Source organism: Eptatretus burgeri, chromosome 1 (genome assembly GCF_056783735.1).
Source record: "Eptatretus burgeri isolate ZD-2024b chromosome 1, Ebu_testis_v1, whole genome shotgun sequence".
In the NCBI taxonomy this organism is placed as follows: Eukaryota; Metazoa; Chordata; class Myxini; order Myxiniformes; family Myxinidae; genus Eptatretus; species Eptatretus burgeri.
The window spans coordinates 118532643-118546726 of NC_140961.1; the positions used below are offsets into that span (position 1 = coordinate 118532643).

Here is a 14084-nt window from a genome sequence, read left to right on the forward strand (position 1 = left end):
AGTTTAGTTATAATCCCGGAAGTGGATACAAAACGATACCAGTCTCACCCGGAGCATATGAGATTTCTCAAATTTCTCCCGAAATTGCTCGTCTTATGAAAGAACAGGGTGATGATCCAAAAAAATATTGTTATAGACATTCAAAAATATACTTCAAAATCAACGATTAAAGTTAAAAATAACTACAAGGTTGATTTCACAATTGAAAATTCATTTAGAGAGTTATTGCGTTTCTCCTCAAAAAAGATTGAAACAAATGGGACGTTTTACAGTGATAACGTCATTCAAATATCCTCAGGAATAAACTCGGTATTAATTCACTGTGATTTGATTGATGGTGCTTATAATGATGGAATAAAAACAAATACAATATTTTCATTCATCGCATACTCAACCTCAATTGGTTATAAATTCAATCTTCTTCTTCTTCTTTCGGCTTGCTCCCGTTAGGGGTCGTCACAGGCGGATCAACCGTCTCCATTTCACTCTATCCTCCACATCTTCCATTGACGCTCCAACCACCCACATGTCCACCCTCACCGTATCCATGAACCTTTTCTTTGGCCTTCCTCTTCTCCTCCTGCCTGGCGGCTCCATCTTCAACATCCTTCTCCCGATATACTCCGCTTCCCTCCTGTGCACATGTCCAAACCATCTCAATCTCGCCTCTCTCACTTTGTCTCCAAACTGTCCGACCTGCGATGTCCCTCTAATATACTCATTTCTTATCCTGTCCATCCTCGTCACTCCCAACGAGAATCGCAGCATCTTTAACTCTGCCACCTCCAGCTCCGCTTCTTGTCTTTTTGTAAGTGCCACCGCCTCCAAACCATACAACATAGCTGGTCTCACTACCGTCTTGTATACTTTCCCCTTCACTCTTGCAGCTATCCTTCTGTCACAAATCACTCCTGCAACTCTTCTCCAACCACTCCATCCTGCCTGCACTCTCTTTTTCACTTCTCTCCCAAACTCTCCATTACTTTGGACAGTTGATCTCAAGTATTTAAACCCATCCACCTTCCCCACCTCAACTCCTTGTTACTGCACCATACCACCACCCTCCCTCTCATTTATGCACATGTTCTCCGTCTTACTCCGACTGACAATCATTCCCCTTCTCTCCAGTGCGTACCTCCACCTCTCGAGGCTCGCCTCAGCCTGCTCCCGACTCTCCCTACAGATCATGATGTCATCCGTGAACATCATAGTCCATGGAGACTCCAGTCTGATCTCGTCCGTCAACGTGTCCATCACTATTGCAAACAGGAAAGGGCTCAGAGTCGATCCTTGGTGCAATCCCACTCTTACCTTAAACCGGTCCATCATCCCTACCGCACACCTCACCGCTGTCACACTGTTCTTGTACATATCCTGCACGATCCTCACATACTTCTCCACTAATCCCGACTTCCTCATACAATGCCGCAACTCCTCTCTTGGCACCCTATCATAAGCTTTCTCTAGATCCAAAAACACATAATGTAACTCCTTCTGGCCTTCCCTATACTTCTCCATCAACATTCTCAAAGCAAACATCGCATCATTGGTGCTCTTTCCTGGCATAAACCCATATTGCTGCTCACAGTTCGTCACCTCTCCTCTCAACCTAGCTTACACTACTCTTTCCCACACCTTCATGGTGTGGCTTAACAACTTTATCCCTCTGTAATTTCCACAGCTCTGCACATCACCCTTATTCTTGAAAATCGGAACCAGTACACTTAATCTCCACTCCTCCGGCATCCTCTCACTTTCCAAGACTTTATTAAACAATCTGGTTAACAACCCCACTGCCATCTCTCCAAAGCACTTCCATGCCTCCACTGGTATATCATCTGGGCCAACCGCCTTACCACTTTTCATCTTCTTCATAGCAGTCCTCACTTCATCCTTACTGATCCACCCCACTTCCAGATTCACTATCTCCACCTTTTCCAACCTTCTCTCTCTCTCATTTTCTTCATTCATCAGCTCATCAAAGTACTCCATCCACCTTCTCAACACACTCTCCTCGCTCGTCAGCACATTCCCATTTACGTCCTTTATAACCATAACCTGCAGCACATCCTTCCCTGCTCGTGATAAATTCAATATGGAACCTAAAAATTTGGTTTATCTCCCTATGTCAGGAAAAACCATACACTGAGTAAATTTTAGGATAACCGACCAAGATAATCGTATGATTTCTTTCAATGGAGAAGTTATATCCATCAGAATTCACCGGCGTGAAGTTTTCGAATAAATAAATATGATGGTTATTGTGAGGAAACACGAGTTGGGAAAATATAAAATAATTTCAGGGGATGGGATGTTCCTTTCCCCATACTACAATAGTGAAGGTATGTATCTTGGTCGAGGATACTAAAAACCGAAGAGACAAGGGGGTGTTGGACATCAATTTAGAGGAGATGGGATAATTGATACTCTAATGGGTATTGGTTCAACTATTCTAAAATATAAAGACCTAATTGGTTCAACTGCTTCTGCTGTGGGAAATGTAGCAGGTGCTGTAAAGAGCATAAAAGATGCCCAAAAGGAATCTCATACATTACAAGCAATTAAAGAAATTAAAAAAGTTAAAACTCAGTTGTCTCCCCAAGAACGACAGAAAATAATTAAAATACTTGGGTCAGGGTTTCAAAAGATTTAACATCTTTTTTCCTAAATAAACACAAGTATGGAAGCAATTGAAAGTATCTATGATTTGGATGATATGATTATCATCTCAAACTCCACTAAAAAAGAAGATTACTTCAAGGTAAATGCAATAACTGGAACAGACTGGAATGCAAATGGTACAAAAAGTTTTGAAATAAATAATCAACAAACCTTTGTAAATCGATCCGCAATTTTCTTCTGTAAATATAAATTCACTCAGGCTGGGAATAACACAAACGCTACACTCGTAAATGATTTCTTCTGGAAAATGTTTGATAGTGTTCGTTTGTACATTGGAACACAAGAAGTTGAAGCGGATGATTATATCTCTGCTATATCTGAAATGATGAAATTTACACTATATACATTCAGTGATAGAATGGGAAAGGGGGCTCTCGAAGGTTTTATTCCTGATATGTCAACTGGAACAAACACAGACCCTAGATATACTCAAAGGAGAGGAACATATACTGATGATACAAAATCAGTTAATAGTTTTACTGTGGCAGTTCCTCTTGAAGGTATATTTGGATTTTGTGATCATGATAAAGTTCTGTATGGTCTTAAAATTCGATTTCAACTCCAAAGGAATGATCATGAAAATAGATTACTTTTTGTTCTTGCTCGTGCTTTTGGTGATCAGAATAAATTTGTAACTGAGGAAATGAGTTGGTATATTAGTGAATATACTCCGAATCTTAAAACAGAAGAGATGTTGAATAGAAGACAACTCAAATAAACCACTCAGTGTACCATACCTTAGAAAAAGATGTCAACACGTTTAACTAAACCAAACCACTTCCACGTGGAATTTGGGTGTTCTGGAAAGAAAGCCACAATATCTGTGGATAATTTTTAATAAGCCAGATGGTGATACAGCGACCGATAAGAATAATGCATTGAGTGATAATGCTAAGGTGAAATAACTTCGCGTTTCTCTAGATGGAACATTTTATCCACGAGATAGATTGGAAATTAATATGGAAAAAATGATTTTGCTGAAGCATACAAGTCTTACCAAAAGGTGTGTGAAAGTAATGGAAATAAAGAACCTATTTTGGATATGACAGCATTTAAAAGTTTATATACAATCTATGCGTTTGAACTGAGCGCTCAAAAGGAAACTATAAAGTCTAATCAAGTGGATACTTCCCTATACATTGAAAGAGGAGAGAGTAAAGAAGATACATATTGTTTGCTTTTTGGAAGATACAGAATTGCAGATTAATTCAGATAATGGTGTTATGATAGGTCTCACATAATTTTTTGTTCAATAAATGAGTGGCAAAGTACCAACTGGGGAATATGTTAATCAAATCAATCTTCATAAACTATCTTCTTGTGTTCAAAATCAAAAGCCTTGTACGATTAACGTTAATACAATTCAGAGAAAAGGAGCAGGAAGAATTGATGTTTTGCTCATAAGAGAACAGGTTAAAATCTTGAATGATACTGGCTCACTTAAAATTAAAATGACAAAACCAATGTTGAAAAAATATTAAATAAGAGAGACGAGTGGAGGATTTCTCCCGTTTCTAATTCCTTTATTTGCTGGTTTACATGCGGTTGGAGCATTGACAGGTGGTATTTCAACAGCGGTAAAAACTGCCAACGAAAGGAAGGCTCAACTCCAGGCTCAAAAATAATTGGAAGGACTTAACAAAGAGTTGGAGAAACAAATTAGTGGAAGTGGTGTAATTGTAGATTTTGCTGAAAAACTTGAAGGTCTGCCTGATAAAGTGAGATTGTTAGTTGGAGATATGCTTTCTTCAATCACACAAGCAGGTATAAAATTAACTAAAAGAGGTAATGGATTATATCTTTCCAATAAATAAATGAGCATTGATGAGTGGTTTAAAGAATTTGGAAAGAATACAACATCAAATTTACAACTTGTCAAATATTGTAAGTAATTAAAAATTCATAATGTGGTTATTTGTATGAGAGACGAATTAACAAATGTGCCTAAACATACAAAGAATATTATTATGAACTTAGAAGATAATAATGGGAACGGTTCTCATTGGGTTTGTATTTTTAATAGTCAAGACAAATATTATTTTGATAATTTTGGTCTTCCACCACCTGTTGAAGTCATAAAATTCTTACAGGATGGCGTTTATCAAACATTTCAAGTCCAAGAATTAAATTCCAAGTGTTGTGGTCAATTATCTCTAAAGTGTTATTTCAACTCAACAAAAATAAAAAAATTTTATGACATTATTTTTAATCTAATAAAAATGACTTATGTTGGTAAACATGGTTCTATCTTTGGTGTATCCCAAGAACTGGATATTGATTTATAAAATTATTACACAAAGGTACAGGCTGAACGACATAAATATAATATAACCAAAAATATTAATTGAAAAATGCTTATAAATTAAAAATTATCCAAGCCCGATTGACGCGAATGACTTGGTGAGATTAAGCGATTTATCACAATATATATCCTGAAATAAAACGGTCGTGTCTTCCAAAGATACAGAAGTGTTGATTTTATCTCCAGGTCATACAGAATTCACAGTTCGAATTAAAATAAAATTTTATTAAGAAGAGCGTATCGTTTATATGAGAATAGAACAATGGGGGTATGATATGAATGATTTAGTGTATAATTGGTCATTTAAAATTGACCTTGAAGACCTGGAACAATTAAATCAGTCTCGCAAGGAAGAATATTATCCACTTGGGAAAGAGAATGAGATTTATGGAAGCACGATTAGTAAACAACAAATAAAATAATATAATAAGGGTAAATATAATAATGGTTTTGCCCTTGTTTATATCATGAAAACAGAAAAAACAGGATTATATAAAATAAGTAAGGAAATACAAAATTATTTACCTTTGGGAAGATGGGGAGGTGTTTCCTACCATAATATTATTCTAACATATATTTCTAAAAGATAAATGACAGCAAGAAGGCTTCAATAAAATTATCATTTCTGTGTCCAAGCATTCCTTCAAGAAAAGGGTATTTGGTATTTTAATAAATATGTTCTACAACATAAGAATGAGGTATTTTCAATAAAAGATTGGCATTATGCTGATGTTGATAATCCGACAACTTTAGATTTAATTGGAATGCTAAATAATGAACAAGTTAAGAAAAGGTAAGGCTCTTTTAGAAATTCAAAAAGAAATTTCATTGGTTTCCTGGTGTAAAAAAAATTATTTTGGATACAGGAATAACAATAAATCCTGATGAATATATGTATGATATTCTATGGGGTGTAAGTGATTCAAGGATAGTAAGGGATGAGGAAGGAATTGAAGAAGAGAGAGAAGGAGGAAAGAGAGAAGAAAGAGGAGGAGAGTGAGAAGAGAGAGAAGGAAGAAAGAGCGAGAATGAATAAATAAAATAAATTGATGAGATTTAAAAAAAAGATTTGGGGGTATTACAGAAAATTACTCAACCCACTGAGGAGGAAAACAAAGAATTGACAAGTCTATTTGCAATATTTTCGACAAGACTATTGACATCGATAAGATATTCATTTTAATTCAAGTTTTTCATTTTTTTTTCTTAAATAAATGGAGGAGAGAGTGAAGGCATTTCTAAGGATTCTTTATGTTTTAAAAATGAAGATTCAAATGTGCATGTTGGAAACTAAAAATCTTTTTGCACTCTGCAGGAATTTTTCTCATAAATAAATGAGTTATTGTCTCAAATGTAAAAAGAAAACTAATACTAAAAATATTTCATATATTAAAATTAAAAATAACAGGGTCATACAAAAAGGTATATGTTCGGTGTGTGGTTAAAAAAAAAAATCAATTTATTTCAAACACAAACTCGGAGGATATATACAAAATTATCAGTAAGTAAATTTACAACTACTGGAATACCAGGGGAATTACATCTACCAGGGTATTCTTTCTGTGGTCCAGGCACAAACTTGGATAAAAGATTCGATGAGACAGACAATCCTAAATCATGGAGTAAACCCATCAATAGAGTTGATGAAGTGTGCATGAGACACGATATTGATTTTGGGAGTACCACAACTTTGGAAGAAAAGCATGAAGCCGATAGACAAATGTTGTATAATTTGTCTCTGATACAATATCCAACCTTGAGAGAAAAAGTTGATCGGTTCATTGTGAAGAAGATGATCAGTGCTAAATTGAAACTTGGACTTGGAAATTCAAAAAACTTATAGGCTCTAATGATGTCGTGAAGATTGAAGAGCAATTAGCTGATGAATTACATAAAACAATATTCACAAAGTTTTGTAGAAGGAAGGTTTATTCCAAGGAAGTTGATTAAATCTGGTCTGCTGATTTGATTGAACTCAATAATGATAAGGGGTACAAGTATGCTTTAACCGTTATTGATTTGAGGAATAGATATGCATGGGTTGTCCCTTTAAAAAACAAAACAGGTGATACTCTTATGTTAGCCTTTCACCAGATGTTTAATAAAAGTAAGAGAAAACCTAAAAAATTGTGGACTCATGAGGGTAGAGAGTTTTATCACAAGAGATTTATGAATTTTCTAAAAAATAACAGTATTACATTTTACAGTACCTTTAATGAAGGGAACGCCGTTGTTGTTGAATGTTTCAATCGTACCTTAAAAGAGAGACTATATAAAAAATTCAAAGAACTCGGTTCACAACAATGGTCATCTTTTATTCAGGATATTGTGGATAAGTATAATGACACGATTCCATGTCAACTAATATGAAACCATCAGAAAAATTTACAAAATTAAAATATGAAAAAGAGATTAATATCAGAAAACCTATGTTCAAAGTTGGTGATATCGTAAGAATATATAGGTGGAAATCGCATTTTGAAAAAGATTATATTAAACGATGGACGAACGAACTTTTTAAAATTATGTAATAGATATGGTTCCTTGGACTTATAAGATATATGATTTTGAAGGGAAAGAGATTTTAGCTTCATTTTATTCACAGGAATTAAAAAAGACAAAACGAAGCAGATAATACCCATGGGAGCAATGGGTTGGTCCTTCACTCCCTCCTACTACGATGTGGACACTAGAGGGCCAAGTCCGAGGTGTATAACAATATATAATGTGTGTCAAAGGGGACGTTCTTAGATCTGTGAACTCCAAATACAGAATCCTCAACTGAATAGTCAAGGCTTAACTTTTGTTTGTTGGTGTGTGTGTGTGTGTGTGTGTGTGTGTGTGTGTGTGTGTGTGTGTGTGTGTGTGTGTGTGTGTGTGTGTGTGTGTGTGTGTGTGTGTGTGTGTGTGTGTGTATGCGCGCGCGCGCGCAATTGGAGCATTGGGTTGTCGCTTCACTCCCTCCTACTATCCACCGTTGTGGACACTCGAGGGCCAAGTCCGAGGTGTATAGCAGTATATAATGTGTGTCAAGGGGGACGTTCTTAGATCTGTGAACCCCAAACACAGAATCCTCAACTGAATAGTCAAGGCTTAACTTTTGTTTGTTGGTGTGTGTGTGTGCAATGGGAGCAATGGGTTGGCGCTTCACTCCCTCCTACTATACACCATTGTGGACACTCGAGGACCAAGTCCGATGTGTATAACAGTATATAATGTGTATGAAGGGGGACGTTCTTAGATCTGTGAACCCCAAACACAGAATCCTCAACTGAATAGTCAAGGCTTAACGTGTGTGTGTGTGTGTGTGTGTGTGTGTGTGTGTGTGTGTGTGTGTGTGTGTGTGTGTGTGTGTGTGTGTGTGTGTGTGTGTGTGTGTGTGTGTGTGTGTGTGTGTGTGTGTGTCCCAACCCTCACATTCAAAATGTCAACCCCAACCCCCCAACCCTCGCCCAACTCAATGTCTTTTTCAAAATGAGATTTCAACCTATACATATTTTTTCGTTTTTTTTCTCATCTTCCAATTCTGTCTTTTAAGGCTTTTAGGTTTGATGATGTAGAAAGGGGGAGTAAGAACTTTCTTGATAAGTTTAGATCCCAAAGAGTGGTAGCATTTCAAGTCTCCAAAATAAACCCAACTTTCCAAGTCTCCAAGGAATAACCACATTCCTGTTGAGTTTCCAAGATACATATCACATTGTGAGTTATCAAGCCAGAACCCACATTTCAAGTCTCCAAAAATATAACCATCTTTCCAAGACTCCAAGGTAGAATCACAATTTCCAGAAATATTGTGGGTTTCGGTGATAGATCTCACATCGTATAACTGTGGATCATCAAGGAAAACTCCATTTTTCCAATTTTTGTGCGTTTCAGTGATAGATCTCACGTAGTATAACTGTGGATCATCAAGGAAATCTCCATTTTTACAATTTTGATGGGTTTAAGTGATAGATCTCACATAGTATAACAGTGGATCATCAAGGAAAACTCCATTTTTCAAAATGTCTGAAATTTGTGAGTCTCCAAGGTAAAACTTGTATTCTGGCTCATCAAGGTATAACTTGTTCGGGGATATTGTCTTGATAACTCACAATGAGTACTATTGTTGCAAAACTCTTTTTCAGGATTTTGCTGGTCTCCAAGGTATAACTCTTTGGTTGGGTCATCAAGGACGAACTCGTTCTGTGGGTCTTGTTCGCTCATAAGGTCTTCAACCAAGCCAACAATTTTGCCCCAAGTTGTAGCAAAAGCAGTATTTTCATTTCGTATTTCAGATACAATTTCCTGTGAGAGAAAATAATAATGTATTAATTAAGTAATTTAATTATTAAATGAGTATGCTTCATTCAAACTTTGACAATAGGAAAATAAAATCTTACCTCAACAGATAAGAGGTTTGAATCCAGTTTATCAACTTGAAGGTTTAGTTCCATACAAGTAGTCGATCTCCAAGGAACCCCAAAGTCATCCCACTCAAGGCCTAGCTCGTTCTGTGGGTCTTGGTTGCTCACAAGGTCTTCAACCAAGCCAACAATTTCACCCCAAGTTGTGGCAAAATCGGTATTTTCAGATACAATTTCCTGAGAGAGAAAATAAGAATGTATTAATTAAGTTATTTAATTATTAAATGAGTCGATGCTTAAATCAAACTGAAAATCGGGAAATAAAATCTTTCCTCAATGGATAAGAGGTTTGAATCCAGTTCATCAACTTGAAGGTTTAGTTCCATACAAGTTGTCAATCTCCAGGCAAGCACACAGCACACCATTGCCAGAAAAAAATATGTATAAAATGGAGCCTGGGCTTGAGGCTTTTAAAGGGAAAGACTGGTGGGTGTGGTTTCCTTTGGAAATTCCCTGGGCAAGCCCAGGCAAATTTTTCAAAAGCATGACATTCTAGAATTTTCTGGTGATTTCTTTGTGAGTCAGAGATGAACTGGAAATGATGTTAGAGTCGGTGGGGCGAAGCAAAATACCTCGTGAAAAGTGTGCGGGGGCTAAGGAAAAGTAGACGGGGCTTATAAAATTTCACTAAAAGCGGGCGGGGCTTCGGAAAAAGTGGGCGGGGTTTATGAAAAGTGGGCGTGGCTAAACAAAAAATAACCTGTGGCTCAGGAAGTGGTCAAACGAGCATTAAGAGAAGTTTATCATTTCGTTATGGCACAAAAGGGGTATCTTAAAAAATATAAAGATTCAAATATTTGTTTTTAAATATTTTAGATGGGGATTATTGTGCAAAGAAAATTTAACTATTGAAGGAATTTTAGAATGAACAAATCTTTATAGGTTCAATGAGTGAGCAAAACAATATGCATTGGTTATTTGAAAAAGAGTGTCCCGAGGCTGAGATGTTTCAGATATTTCTTTGGAATCACCTTTAACAAATCACATGACTACTTTACTACTTGAACAAATCTTTATCTTATTGCATTGGTTATTTGAAAAGAGTGCCCCTAGGTTAAAGGGGGAGACAAATAAATATACCTTGGGATAAAAAGGGGGTTTATTTTTTAAGGAAAAAAAATGAATCGCTGAAAATCCCCCATTCATACTTCAGTTATTCATATTTTATGAATTTGTCGAAATTTCAAAAAACATGTTTTCTCTTTGTCATTATGGGTTATTTTGTGGAGATCGGTGCCAATTAAAAAAAAAATTTAATCCATTTTAAATTGATGCTGTAATACAACAAAATGTAACAAAAGTCGAGGGGTGCGATTACTTTGAGGGCACTGTATCTGTTCAGGTGAGAAATTGATAGACTTAAAATTGAATAAGAATACAATTACATTCTGTAAAAAAAATTTCTGCCATTATCCACACACACCGAAATAAATAAAAGGACTTTCTTACCTGCTATTTAATGTGGCTGATGTATAATAACTGTGATGATAATCCATTAGCTTGGGAGATTAAATCAGTCACATTCTTTCAGATTCCTGAGTTTGTGTGCAGCAAACCGTGCCAACCAGGAACTCGGAAAGTTGCAATGAAAGGGGAACCAATTTGCTGCTTTGATTGCATACCCTGCACTGCAAGAACCTTCTCGAACTTTACAGGTTTGAAAGTTTAATCGAATGGGGAAAATATTATATTTTGTATGAATGTTTATGTTCGAGAAATAATGAATTTAACTGTATCCTGTTATTTTTTTTTAAGACTCGTATGAATGTCAGAGGTGTCCACAAGATATGTGGTCACATGAGAGGAGCAATGTGTGTGTCCCAATGCCAAAGGAGTTCCTGGCTTTTTCCGACACGCTGGTAATTACCTTGCTCACTTTAATGCTCCTTGGGTTGGTGAATATTCCTGTTGTTGCTCTTATTTTATATTTGTGCAGAAAACGCCACAATGTTGAAAACTCAAACCCACAAAACATTGGATTACTGTTAGTGTCACTCTGGGGCTGCATTGCCAGTAACCTGTTGTATGTGGGACCTCCATCGAACTTGATCTGCAAACTAAGAGACACCACAAACATTGTGTTCCTTACACTTACCATTGGATCTGTGTTCACTTTGACTTTGCAAATGTTTCAAGGTAAATGTAAAAAAAAGATTATGCCATTATTTGACAAGTTCATTTAATCTACTACTTCTCCTTTTGTTCACAATAACATTCTTGCTGATCAAATGCTGTTCAAAACTTTCCCCAAATCATTTTCTCTCTGGAACAACTAGCATTTATTTGAATTTTTTCTTTCATTTTACATTGCATTCAGGTTCCTGGAAGACTTTACACAAAGATCACTTGCAGTACTAATACTTTGTGATTGCAAATACAATCATGTAAAGCCAAAGAGATGAAGGGGTAATTTCCAAGGAGTTTTCTTGTCAACATGGTTTCATGAGCTGAGAAGCCAATCTGAGAGATATAATTTGCTCTCTGTGTAGACTTTGTCCTCACCTTGGAGTGCTGCAAGTTCATTGTAGGTAGGCACTCAAGGGAAGATCCAGGTGACGTCTTCTGTTGACGTTCCATACCTGGATTCATTGTAACTCTTGAGCAAGATGACTCCATAGCATGAGCAAGATGACTCCAAGTGATACACTTCAGTTCACCCTCTTAGAAAACCTGGGATCTAACTGGACAAATGAGGCCGGATGCACTCTGTGACTACGGAGGAGTTCAAGGAGATGGGGATGGGTCAGGCATCTGCCTATGGGATGGCCAGATGGAGGCCCCTGGTGTACCAGCAGAAAGTAGACGCAGCGACGTGCTTCTCTGGCACATGCCAAGATACCTGACGAGACCTGACAGGATCCAACAATTCCTCCACCCATTTTAACACTCCCATGCCGGCAATTGACTCTGATATTGAGAGTGCTGTGAGATGTGGTGCTGCCATCTCCGACTTATTTCAAGTTGTTAATGGAGTTACTCAGGGGTGTGTAATGGCCTCACACTTTTCAGCGTCTGTATGGACTCGATTCTGGGGAGGATGTTGGAGACATCAAGCTGCAGTGCATCGTTTTGGAATGTCAAGATCTCTGACCTTGATTTTGCAGATGATGCAGTCTTCTTTGCGAAGACTCTGGATATCCTTTTGGGGGGGCCGCGATGTGCTGAATGAGGAGACAGAGCCACTGAGATTACGGGTTTCCTGGGCAAAAGCTAAGCTCAAGGCTTTCATTGAAATAATGGATGCTGCTATCTTGTCTGTACCTGTTTGTGGTGAGAATGTTGAGGTCACTGTTAGAATCACTTACCTTGGCAGTGATATTCATCTCTCTGCTGGCTGTGAGCCAAAGGTCAACAGACATCTCTGTCTGGCCTGGGGAGTCATGGACACACTGCAGCATGGGTTGTGGTGCTGTCGTTACCTGTGTAGGAGGGCGAAAGTCTGAGCCTTCAGGTTATTGGTGCTTCCATACTTGAACTCTGACCAGGCATCCGAGACGGAGACTTTATTCCTTTGGGACCCAGTCTCTTCAGAGAATCCTTGGCTATCACTGTTCAGACTTTGTGTCCAACGAACGCTTTCTGAGAGAGACTCAAATGAGATTTGTTACCTGCATAGTCCGTGAGCATCAGCCGTGTCTGAATGGACATATTGCCCGTTTTCCTGACGCTGATCGTGCTCACCAGATTCTCTCAGCGAGGGAGCCCACGAGTGGAGGAGGCCAATGGGCCGACAACGTGCTTCCTGGTTGCAGCAGGTTGATGCTCATCTGAAGGAAATGGGGATGGACCAGGCATCAGCCTGCTGATGGACAGATGGAAGCCCATGGAGTACTGGCAGAAAGTGGATGCAGCGATGCACTGTTCCGCCGCAAGCTCCCACACCTAACCTGACCTGACATGATCCAACAATTACTCCACCAATTTTCACACTCCCATGAAGGCAATTGACTCTAGTATTGAAAGTACTGTGAGATGTGGTGCTGCCATCTCTGACTTATTTCCAGTTGTTAATGGAGTTTGTTAGGGGTGTGTACTGGCCCCACACTTTTTAGCATTTGCATGGACTCGATTCTGAGGAGGATGTTGGAGAGATCAAGCTGCGGTGCATCATTTGGGAATGTCAAGATCTCTGACCTTAATTTTGCAGATGATGTAGTCATCTTTGCGAAGACTGTGGATATCCTTTTGGGGGCCCACGAGGTGCTGAATGAGGAGTCAGAGCCACTGGAATGTCGGGTTTCCTGGGTCAAAACTAAGATCCAGGCTTTCATTGACATAATGGATGCTGCTATCTTGTCTGTACCTGTTTGTGGTGAGAATGTTGAAGTCAATGAGAGAATCACTTGCCTTGGCAGTGATATTCATCTCTCTGCTGGCTGTGAGCCAGAGGTTAATAGACATCTCTGGCAGGTCTGGGGAGTCATGGACACACTGGATCATGGGGTGAGGCGCTGTCGTTACCTATGTAGGAGGGCAAAAGTCTGAGCTCTCAGTTTCTTGGTGCTTCCAGTTTTTTACTCTGACCAGGGATCTGAGATGGAGACTTAATTCCTTTGGGACCAGGTCTCTTCAGAGAATCCTTGGCTATCACTGTTTGGACTTTGTGTCCAACGAGCGGTTGCGGAGAGAGACTCAAATGAGATTTGTTGCCTGCATAGTCCATGAGCATCAGCTGTGGCTGAATGGACATGTGG

At 38.3% G+C, this 14084-nt stretch overlaps 1 long non-coding RNA gene across 1 annotated transcript in view; it reads left to right on the plus strand.

The window, feature by feature from the left end:
• Positions 1–11607, plus strand: part of LOC147035270 (uncharacterized) — a 28445-nt gene extending 16838 nt beyond the window's left edge. The window contains exons 2-3 of the long non-coding RNA XR_015061729.1: positions 10922–11045; positions 11146–11607. This is a non-coding gene — a long non-coding RNA (uncharacterized LOC147035270). The remainder of the gene's footprint in view (positions 1–10921; positions 11046–11145) is intronic.
• Positions 11608–14084: the final 2477 nt, after the last annotated feature.